Here is a 10,307-nt window from a genome sequence, read left to right as displayed (position 1 = left end):
TAGTGGTTTCAAGGAAAGCTTGGTTTAACATCAACAAGCATGTAGTGGTTTATTGTGGGGTTGTTTCTTAAGACTGATTAGGATAACATTTGGGTCTAAAACATGAGTAAACAGGTGTTGATCCCGAGAAAGAGATCTTAAAAGTCAACCCGGCATGGAGTTGTAAATCTTAAGGCCATAAGTTCAGAGGAAGTTTAAGGAGAGTAACAGTTGTTGTCCTAAGTCCAAATTAGGACTTGGATGGTTTTCTGTTTTCTTTGACCAATGCTGTATAAGTATGAGTGTCTTTCTTTGTTCAAGAGGGTTCACATTTGACTGGTGACTCTCCCAGGTACCATGGCTAACCTGGACTGATGCTGTTTCTTGACTTTGTAAATAAATGTCTTACATTACAAGCAAGTCAGTGTCAGCGGATTTTTCTTCATCATCTACACATCATCGTCAAAGGAGGAGAACATTAAGAAACTACAGTACCTAATGTGTCTGCCTCCCGGACCCCAACTGGTAGACGATTCCAAAGGAGCGGTGCCTGATAACTAAAGGCTCTACCTCCCATAGTACTTTTAGAGACTATAGGCACCACGAGCAGGCCTTCATTCTGGGAACGTAATGTTCTTGTCGGATAGTACGGTACAATTAACTCTTTAAGATAGGATGGTGCCTGACCGTTTAGAGCTTTGTAGGTGAGAAGAAGGATTTTAAATTCTATTCTAGATTTTATAGGGAGCCAATGGAGAGAAGCCAATGCAGGAGTAATGTGGTCCCTTTTCCTAGTTCTAGTCAGAACACGAGCTGCAGTGTTTTGGACGAGTTGAAGGGTCTTTAGAGATTTACCATAGCACCCTGCTAAAATAGAATTACAGTAATCCAACCTGGAGGTAACAAATGCATGAACTAATTTTTCAGCATCATTTTGTGACAGGATCTGTCTGATCTTAGAGATATTACAAGGCGAAAATAAGCTGTCCTTGAAATTTGTTTCATGTGGGAATCAAAGGACATATCCTGATCAAACAGAACTCCTAGGTTCCTAACAGTGGTACTAGAGGCTATGCTAATACTACTAAGGGCCGTCATATCGGCAGAGAAAGTCTCTCTAAGGTTCTTAGGTCCAATCACTATAACTTCAGTCTTGTCTGAGTTGAGCAGTAAGAAGTTTCTGGTCATCCAGGTCTTGATGTCCTTGAGGCAGGCTTCTAGTTTACGAAGCTGGTTGGTGTCTTCTGGCTTCATTGCTATGTAGAGCTGAGTATCGTCTGCATAGCAATGAAAGTTCATGGAGTGTTTTCTCATAATACTACCTAGAGGAAGCATATATAATGTAAATAGAATCGGACCAAGCACTGATCCTTGAGGCACTCCATGGCTAACTTCGGTGTACATAGAGGACTCATCATGAGCATGCACAAACTGAGATCTGTCTGATAAATAGGATCTTAAAGCAGTTCCTGTAACTCCAAGTCATTGTTCTATTCTCTGTAACAGAATCTGATGGTCAATTGTGTCAAAAGCAGCACTAAGATCTAACAGGACAAGCACAGATAGAAGTCCCCTGTCTGAGGCTAACAGAAGATCATTTGTTACTCTAACTAGTGCAGTCTCAGTGCTATGGTAAGCTCTAAATCCCGACTGGAACTTCTCAAACAAGCTGTTGTTGTGGAGAAAATCACACAATTGATTAGCTACCACTTTCTCTAAGATCTTGGAGATAAAAGGAAGGTTAGATATAGGTCTATAGTTAGCTAGAGTTCCTGAATCAAGAGTAGGCTTTTTAAGGAGCGGTTTAATTGCAGCTACTTTAAATGACTGGGGTACATAACCTGCCGCTAAAGATATATTGATCATATCTAGTATGGAGCTGCAAACTAGGGGAAAGACTTCCTTAAACAACTTGGTTGGGATTGGATCTAAAAGACAACTTGACGGTTTAGACGCAGAAATAATCGAATTTAGTTCTGAGAGGTTAATTGGAAAAAAACAGTCGAGGTTAGTATCAGAATTTGGAACCGTTTCTGCCGAATCGAAAATATTGGAGGAATCTGCACTAAGTAAAGGTAGTAAGTTGCTAAATTTGTCTCTAATGTTTAGAATTTTATCATTAAAAAAGCTGATGAAATCATTACTGCTAAGGGCTAAAGGAATAGATGGCTCAAATGAACTACGACTCTCTGTCAGCCTGGCTACAGTGCTGAAGAGGTATCTAGGATTGTTTTTATTTTCTTCGATAAGAGACGAGTAATAGGCAGTGCAGGCCTGCCGTAGAGCTTTCATATATCTATTATGACTATCTTGCCAAATTAAATGAGATTCTATCGTTTTGGTGGAGCGCCAAATTCTTTCACATTTACGTGACGTTAGTTTTAGAGTACGGGTTTCTAAATTGTACCATGGAGCTGATCTCTGTCGTTTGATTGCCTTCTGTTTTAGGGGGGCGATTGAATCCAGAGTAACTCTAAGTGAATCCACTGCACTATCTACAAACTGATCTAGCTGAGAGGGACTAAAGTGATTATAGGAGTTTTCAACTAGGTTAGAGGATGGAACAGAAACAAAGGCAGCTGAAATAGCTTCCTTAAATTTAGCTACAGCATTATCATTTAAACTTCTAGAGAGCACTTTTTTATTAAGAGGAGTTAAGGTTGGTAAAAAGAAATCAAAAGTTACTAGGAAATGGTCTGATATCAGAGAATTTTCCAGAAAAACCGACAAACTTTTAATTTCAATACCATAGGCTAAAACAAGATCCAGGGTGTGGTTAAATTGATGAGTAGGTTTGTTTACACCCTGGGTGAAGCCAATAGAGTCCAATAGAGACATGAAAGCCGTGCTAAGACTGACATCCACATGGATATTGAAATCACCTACAACAATTATTCTACCACTGCTAAGAACTATGTGTGATAGAAATTCTGCAAATTCAGGTAGAACGTCTGAATATGGGCCGGGAGGGCGGTAAACTATAACAATTAGAACTGGCTGAAAAGTTCTAGAGATTGGATGTGAAAGACTGAGTGCAAGACTTTCAAAAGAGGTATAATTCAGCTTCAATAATAATTCAGGTGCTACTCCACCACCTCGACCAGTGTCTCGAGCTATATGAGCATTCAAATGACTGGGAGGGGTGGATTCATTTAAACTAACATATTCATCCTGAGAAAGCCAGTTTTTAAAAAAAAAATTTTTTTATATACTTTATTAATCCCGCGAGGGGAAATTCGGTTTTCACTCTGCATTAATGGAGAGTTCTCAGAGTGAGGGGGCTGCCCACAGAGAGCGCTCCAGAGCAGTTTCTGGGGTTTGGTGCCTTGCTCAGGGGCACATCAGCAGTGCTCAGGAAGTGGACTGGCACCTCTCCAGCTACCAGACCAGTTTCCGGACTTGGTCCATGCCGGGACTTGAACCGGTGACCCTCCGGTTCCCAACCCAAGTCCCTACAGACTGAGCCCAAAAATAGAATGATTCAGAAGGTTTCAGTTAAGGTTTCAGTTAAGCAAAGTAGATCAATATGATTCTCTGATATTTGAGTGACAGAATCAGCCCAAGGCCGCCTCTTCAAGCAGACTGAAGTACGATATGTTTATGCTCTTTGGGGTCAAGCATACTCGGATCTGAACCTGGGAACCAGTTAGTGTCTGCATGAATCAACAACCTCTTACCACAGCTGGTTGTGTCGGCCTGATCTCGTGATGTGATCGTGACTCGTGTTGGATCTCCATCAGGTACATGGTGATGGAGACAAGATTGTGTTTTTGGTTGGATCATGGCATGAATGTTTCCATAATTCTAAGGGGGAGGTTTCCTTGAGTCTTCTGAGCTCTATTATACAGTCCAGCTTTAGATTCAATGGTGTCCTTCATAGCAAGAGAACACATGGGGGGACGGTAGGATTTTGTTAAAAGAATAATTGCATGAAGAAATGTTTTAGAGAAAGTGACAGGTGAGATATGGAGAGGTCTTTTCACTGACCCTTATTTTGTTTTTGATAGCTTGTATTCCCTCCTGATTACAAAAGAACATCATGTTTCATATTTAGGTACGGCATGTTTACAACATTTAAGAAACCTGTGAGTTGAGCACAGGATGTTTGAGGGCCCTGCGAGCCGTCAATGAAAAGCCACACAATCAATTAAAAACCTGTGTTTCTCCACAGAGCGTGTGAAAGTGAACGATGAACTGTAACAATCATTGGTTACACAGGTAGAGATTAAGACACACTCCACACCCACCTGTCAATCTAAATGGTGCCTTAAAAAGAATCTACCTCTTCTATACTGAAAACTGTAACCCAGTAGCCCCTCCCCCAGGTGGGTGACACTCCCACAGCTAGCTGTTTGTTCTGCCCTCTCACCGTAAACAATAGGAGCGAGGAAGCCAGAGACACCCGAGCCCTTCCAGAGAGGGGGCGTGGTCAGACACAGCTCATTTACATATTTAAAGCTACAGACACAGAATATACACTGCTCCAAAAAATAAAGGGAACACTAAAACATCAGAATGTAATTCCAAGTCAATCACACTTCTGTGAAATCAAACTGTCCACTTAGGAAGCAACACTGATTGACAATCAATTCCACGTGCTGTTATGCAAATGGAGTAGACAAAAGCCACCTCATCAGGTGTTGTAGGGAGGTCATGCACACTATGGAGTTGAGTTGTTTTAAGGACATCACATCAAAGTTGGATCTGTAGTGTGTTTTTACACTTTAATTTTGAGTGTTGCTCCAAATCTAGACCTCCATTGGTTAATACATTTGATTCCATTGATCATTTTTGTGTGACTTTGTTGTCAGTAAATTCAACTATGTAAAGAACAAAGTAATAAGAATACTTCACTCATTCAGATCTATATGTGTTATTGTACTGTTGCCTTCATGTTTTTGAGCAGTGTATATATAAATATAGGGAAATGCCAGAAAAAAGAGTTTGTGGACCTTCGAGGTGGAAAATCAGTTAAAGAGAGGGGTCAAAATGTAATCATGTTGTTTCAGCACAGTCCTCCTCCAGTGGACAGAGGAGCTAAATGTCTGCTAGCTTCTCACCTCTGTGATTGTTAAATCTAATCTGCTCTTCAACAAGCCTAGCATGACAGAAATGTTATAACTTATTATCAGATCTTGATCACTTATTAACTTATCAAGATCACAGTTTTTAACACCAGATATGATTAAACTGTTTTACTTGTTAAAGGCAGGGTGTGAACTTCGGGGGGTCTGGGACCCCCTGATTGACACTTTAGCTCCCCTCTAAACCTCAAAAGCAACATGTTGGGGGGTCTCTGGGAGAAAAAAATATATCTGCAATTAACTTTATACTCTGCAGTGGACCAGTGAGAGAGAGTGAGAGAGACAGAGTGAGAGAGTGAGAGAGAGAGCGACGTCCGCTGTTTGGTCTTTGAATGCAAAGCACACAACTACAAATGATGTACTTTCCTGTTTTGTGCAGCTGCTTGCTCCTGCAAGAGGCGACTGGAATCATGCCTCAGGCACCAAAACAGTTGACTGCAGTCGTCCAAACCATTAACAATGAATTCTTCACAGTGTATCAGCGTGCAGACATGCGCGAGGGTGTCTGTCATTGAAATGATCCAATGGTTGCAACTCTCCAGTCCACATGTTTATAGAAGTATTCAAATGAATGCATTGCTGTGTGAACATGTATATGCTATACATATGCTTGCTATATAAGTTTTAAGTGCTATATTAGTTTTAAGTCTAATTGCTAATGCTAACTGCACAGGTTTTAACATATAATTATGTTTACTCTTAGTCACATAGGGGCTGCTAAATCTTGTTTGGGGGATTATTGTATACAGAGGGGAGGGGGGACAGCGGGTGTGTATTGTAACTAATGTCTTGTGTCCTGCCTGTCTGTATACTGCTACTGGATGCCTTGAATTTCCCTCGGGATCAATAAAGTATCTATCTATCTATCTATCTATCTATCTATCTATCTATCTATCTATCTATCTATCTATCTATCTATCTATCTATCTATCTATCTATCTATCTATCTATCTATCTATCTATCTATCTATCTATCTATCTATCTATCTATCTATCTATCTATCTATCTATCTATCTAACTAACACTTGGAACGTTAATATAAAGATTGGATCATAATTGTTTTTCAGAAAAGGCACAAACTGGTGCATAAAAACTGATCAGGATGCAGGAAAATGAATGTTAGGAGTCCAAAACCTTTTGCGGGTGATCCTCCATGTTTAAAGGCTGTCGCTGGACAGGTCATTGTTTCGGGCCCCCATAACTCCAGCAGAGAACAAGAACAAGAAACTACTACTAAGAGTCATCTGTTAAAAGTAAAACACTTGCTGGTTGATTTATTGGCAATAACAAGTATGATACTTGGCTAAACTGGAGCCAGCAGTGGGATCTCCCAGCCGTCCATGAACTACCCACTGTGGACTGTGCATAGTTCTGTTAAGAAGACTTAAAACGACTGCAGCGTTTCAGAGACGAGCACAGTCTGAAGTTCAGGTTATCAACCCACTATGTGGCTTTTTGCTGTCTGTTCACATCGGTCTTTGGCTCATGGTTGTTTGAATATGAATAGAGGAATGAATTCCATGTAGGAGAAAAGTGGAATGTGAGGCATGCACAGCAACTCCAGGTAGGAGATAGATAGATAGATAGATAGATAGATAGATAGATACTTTATTGATCCCGAGGGAAATTCAGAGTGACTACTCCGTGTGTTGAATGGTTGAAGGTTGTAAAATGTTTCTGGATGAAAGCTTGTACATCCATTCACAATTCAATTCTTAACAAGACTCTCCTTCAGGTTCACCAAAAAAAGCTGTTTTATTTAACAGTGGGATGAACGCAGACGCAGGAACACAAAGAAGACGCATGGGGTGAAATAAATGTAATTAATGTTATTAACACTAAAGGCCACATTGCAACTCAAAAATATATCAGAGATCCAGTGTGTCCTGTGTTAATGTCTCTCTGAGTCCTGACTGGGGGAGAAGCTGGAGTCCTGCTGGCTGTGTTGTTGTCAGAGCTGTGTTTACATGGATGGGACGGCCGGCTCCTCCCCTTGTGTATAAAAGCTGTTTGAGTCAAGAAGAAGAACATACTCACTGATTATTGGGATGCCATGTAAGAGTTTTTAGATCACGCTCCTTCTGTTTCAATTCATGTACAATGTGAAGCTCCAAGCTAACGAAAGAGCGCTAACATTAGCATGCTAACACAACAATGCAGTAAATTCAGAGGTATTCACAGCGGCTGTGCCTCAGACAGCTGGGACAGAGGGATCTGTTTTGGGTTCATGCTGGTGCTCAAGGGAGACATCGTCATTCTTTATAAGACTCTTAGTGATTGTAAAAGTATAAACTAACTATTCATAACACAACTTTAAATTTAATTTAAATGCAGTGTCATTTTGCACAAGCTGGTTAGCACTCAAATGTTTGTTAGAGTGTCTCTGAGTGTTCATAGCTTCTCTTCTCAACAAACAACAAAACATTGGTGAATCGTATTGAACAGTTTGTCAGTCGGATCTATGAACAAATGTGTTGTGAAGAACGGTTGATGATCCACGCCCTTGCTTTGTATCACTCACACAGTTACCCACTGGAATAAAGACTCAAGAGACATGCCGGTGACCTTCAACATGTCTACGTGTCTCAACATCATGTTTTGCAGACAGATTGAACTTTAAGGTGTTTTTTTGTTTCACCTGTGACGTGAAGACAAAGACTGAGTGGATGAACACAAAGCTGTTAGAAAGCATGTTTAACCTCAAGAGTACAGCTTTAAAAATGTCTTTACACCTCACCCAAAGATTTGGATATGATAAACTGGGTTCTATCTGTACGCTGGCTGGAGGGTGCATAGGCTCAGCAACAGCTGAAACCTCATACATGTACTGCCAGTTTTCTACAACATGCATGCTGTGATCCATCAGGTCTGACCACTAAGCTCTGCTCTGTATTAAATACGCTGCAAGCCTATTTTTGACGCGACACGCTTCAGGCTCGCGTCAAGCTGGAGAGAATAAAACGACCAGGACAGGAAGTCAGACAAAGAAACGAAGGTCCGGTCAATTTAAGAATAAAACACAATTTACAGACTCGCAAATGTATTTTTCATCGCTTGACAAATATTACGGCAAAACGAATGAACCAGAAAGACAAAGCAACATGTTGTACGCACGCTGTTCTTGTTATTGTAGGTGCATTCACGCTCCAGCAATAGACCCAGTGGTGCAGACAGAAGTGTTTTAGTACATTAAATCAGTCCTGGTCTTAAGACCAGTCTCAGAGACCATTTTTTAAGGTCTTGGCCTTGTCTCACTTTTCAGACTGGGCAGAGTCTGGATTCTAAATCAAGACCACCGCTGACTGGCTGTTTTTCTTGTCATTGCTGTTATGAGAAGGAATGGCCTCCTGTAGAAGAGAATACACCTCAGTTCATTCATAAGTAGATATTTACCACACAGTTACATCTGCAACCTTCCCATATTACGCTCGAAGTAATTCCATTTTACAGTGATATCTATGGTCTTGGTCTGTTCGTCTCCCCATGCCTTGGTCTTGTCTCTGTAAGTGTGATCTTGCCAACAAGACTAACGCACAGACTATGTACAAATTAGCAGTTCAAAAAACACGCAGCACATTCAGAAACACCCTTACAAACGTCTAATGCAAACAACCAAAATCCAATGCAGAGTCGAAGACGCAAAGCAAATGAAACAAATAGCAGAAAATCACAAGAACTGCATTAACACCTCCAGGCCACCGTACACGTGATGAAGTGCTAATCTTTATTGTGTTTCTGCGCAGGTGTTACTTGACTGTGTTCCTGTTTAGTGCCCTTGTCAACATGTGCAGCATCATCACTGTAAGCCATGAGTCCATTTGTTTTTACTCTGTTTGGTTACGTAGCTTGTTCTTTATATATTAAACCTCGCTCTTTACAAGGCGTGCTGAATTGGTGATTGAAGCATGCCGGCTCAAGTTGCATAGACAAAGGATGTTTGATTCACAATAAGCTGTAAAGCATTTCTTTGTGATTGATTTGAATGTATAAACAGAAAGACTGCTCCAGATGTCAGTGGTGTTTCTGATGTTCAAACAGATGTTTGAGAACACCCTTTGTTTGTGACCTGCAATGAAAACCTCCATGTTATTGTTCTGTAATGCTGTCATTTAGTTTTTTGTTAATGTACTCTACGGAGTGTATTAAAGGTCAGTTCTAAATGCAGGACATCTTCTGAAGCTCTCAGTCATTTTTTTTATGTTAAAGGGGACATATTGTGAAAAATCGACTTTTGCAGCGTTTTTCAGCACATACACACAAAATGTGAAATAAACCAATCCAGTCATTTTTGGGGGGGTTTGTAAAAGTCTTTCAGCACAGAGAAAAACACTCCGTTTAAAATCTTCTCATCCGTTGATGTCACCAGACGGAAAGTACCTCCCCTCCGCTGGTAACTCCTCCCATGGACTCCACTGACTCCGCCCCCAACCTGATGAAATCTTTTGTGAAAATACTCCATTGTTTTCCCCGTTGTGAAGAAGTGATGGCTACTGGTACTTGCTCGGTTATAGGTGGCAGAAACCAGCATGCGGTGTTGCTTCGAACTCCAGCTACTTAAGAAACAAGAAGAAAGTGGCTGGATTTCATTTTTAATAGCAATGTCCCCTCCCCCGTCCCCCCGAGCTGGAAAATACTTGCTAGAGTGAGCCAACGAGACAAGGCAACACTTCAGCCCGACTGTTTCCATAACGTCTTCTTTTGATGTGAAGGACAGCAACCGTTAGCTCCGGGGCTAAATACAAATGCTTTTTTATTCAGATGGCCGAGTTAGCACCGTGTTAGCGCTGTAAGCTAATGTAAAGTAGTTTCTTAACACAGTAAACTATTGTGATGCATAGAAACCTGTTCTGTTCAGGTGATCGTGTTATTCATGTTCAACACTTTTATTCTGAATAAAACTTCACGTCACATAGCATGGTCAATAGCGTTAGCTTCAGGCCTGCATAAAAAGTTACAGCTGTGTTATTCATACCGTGGGATTACAGACTTTATCATGTTTTAATATGGGAAATACATTACACTGATTAAGAAACCATTAATTATAGCACTAATAATTTGACAGAAATACCGCCACAGATTTGTTTACATTTTACATATTATATACATTGTTTTGCCAATATGAGCTCAGATTTAAAAAAAAAAAGCCTGCTCATTGGCGTTATAGCTCTTTATGTGTTTGTTGTGTATTTATTTCATTTTTAAAAGCCGGCATTACATTTGAATTCTTTAGTTCTTTAGGACAG

At 40.5% G+C, this 10,307-nt stretch overlaps 2 protein-coding genes across 5 annotated transcripts in view; one reads left to right on the top strand and one right to left on the bottom strand.

The window, feature by feature from the left end:
- Positions 1-10,307, top strand: part of LOC306818859 (solute carrier family 28 member 3-like) — a 145,764-nt gene that overhangs the window by 38,661 nt on the left and 96,796 nt on the right. The gene's annotated exons all lie outside the window — the stretch shown is intronic.
- LOC306818856 (BDNF/NT-3 growth factors receptor-like) overlaps positions 1-10,307 on the bottom strand; it is a 151,517-nt gene that overhangs the window by 58,320 nt on the left and 82,890 nt on the right. The gene's annotated exons all lie outside the window — the stretch shown is intronic.

The sequence above is a fragment of the Symphodus melops genome, assembly GCF_947650265.1.
Source record: "Symphodus melops genome assembly, chromosome: 23".
NCBI lineage: Eukaryota > Metazoa > Chordata > Actinopteri > Labriformes > Labridae > Symphodus > Symphodus melops.
This window is presented reverse-complemented; position numbering and strand designations above follow the sequence as displayed.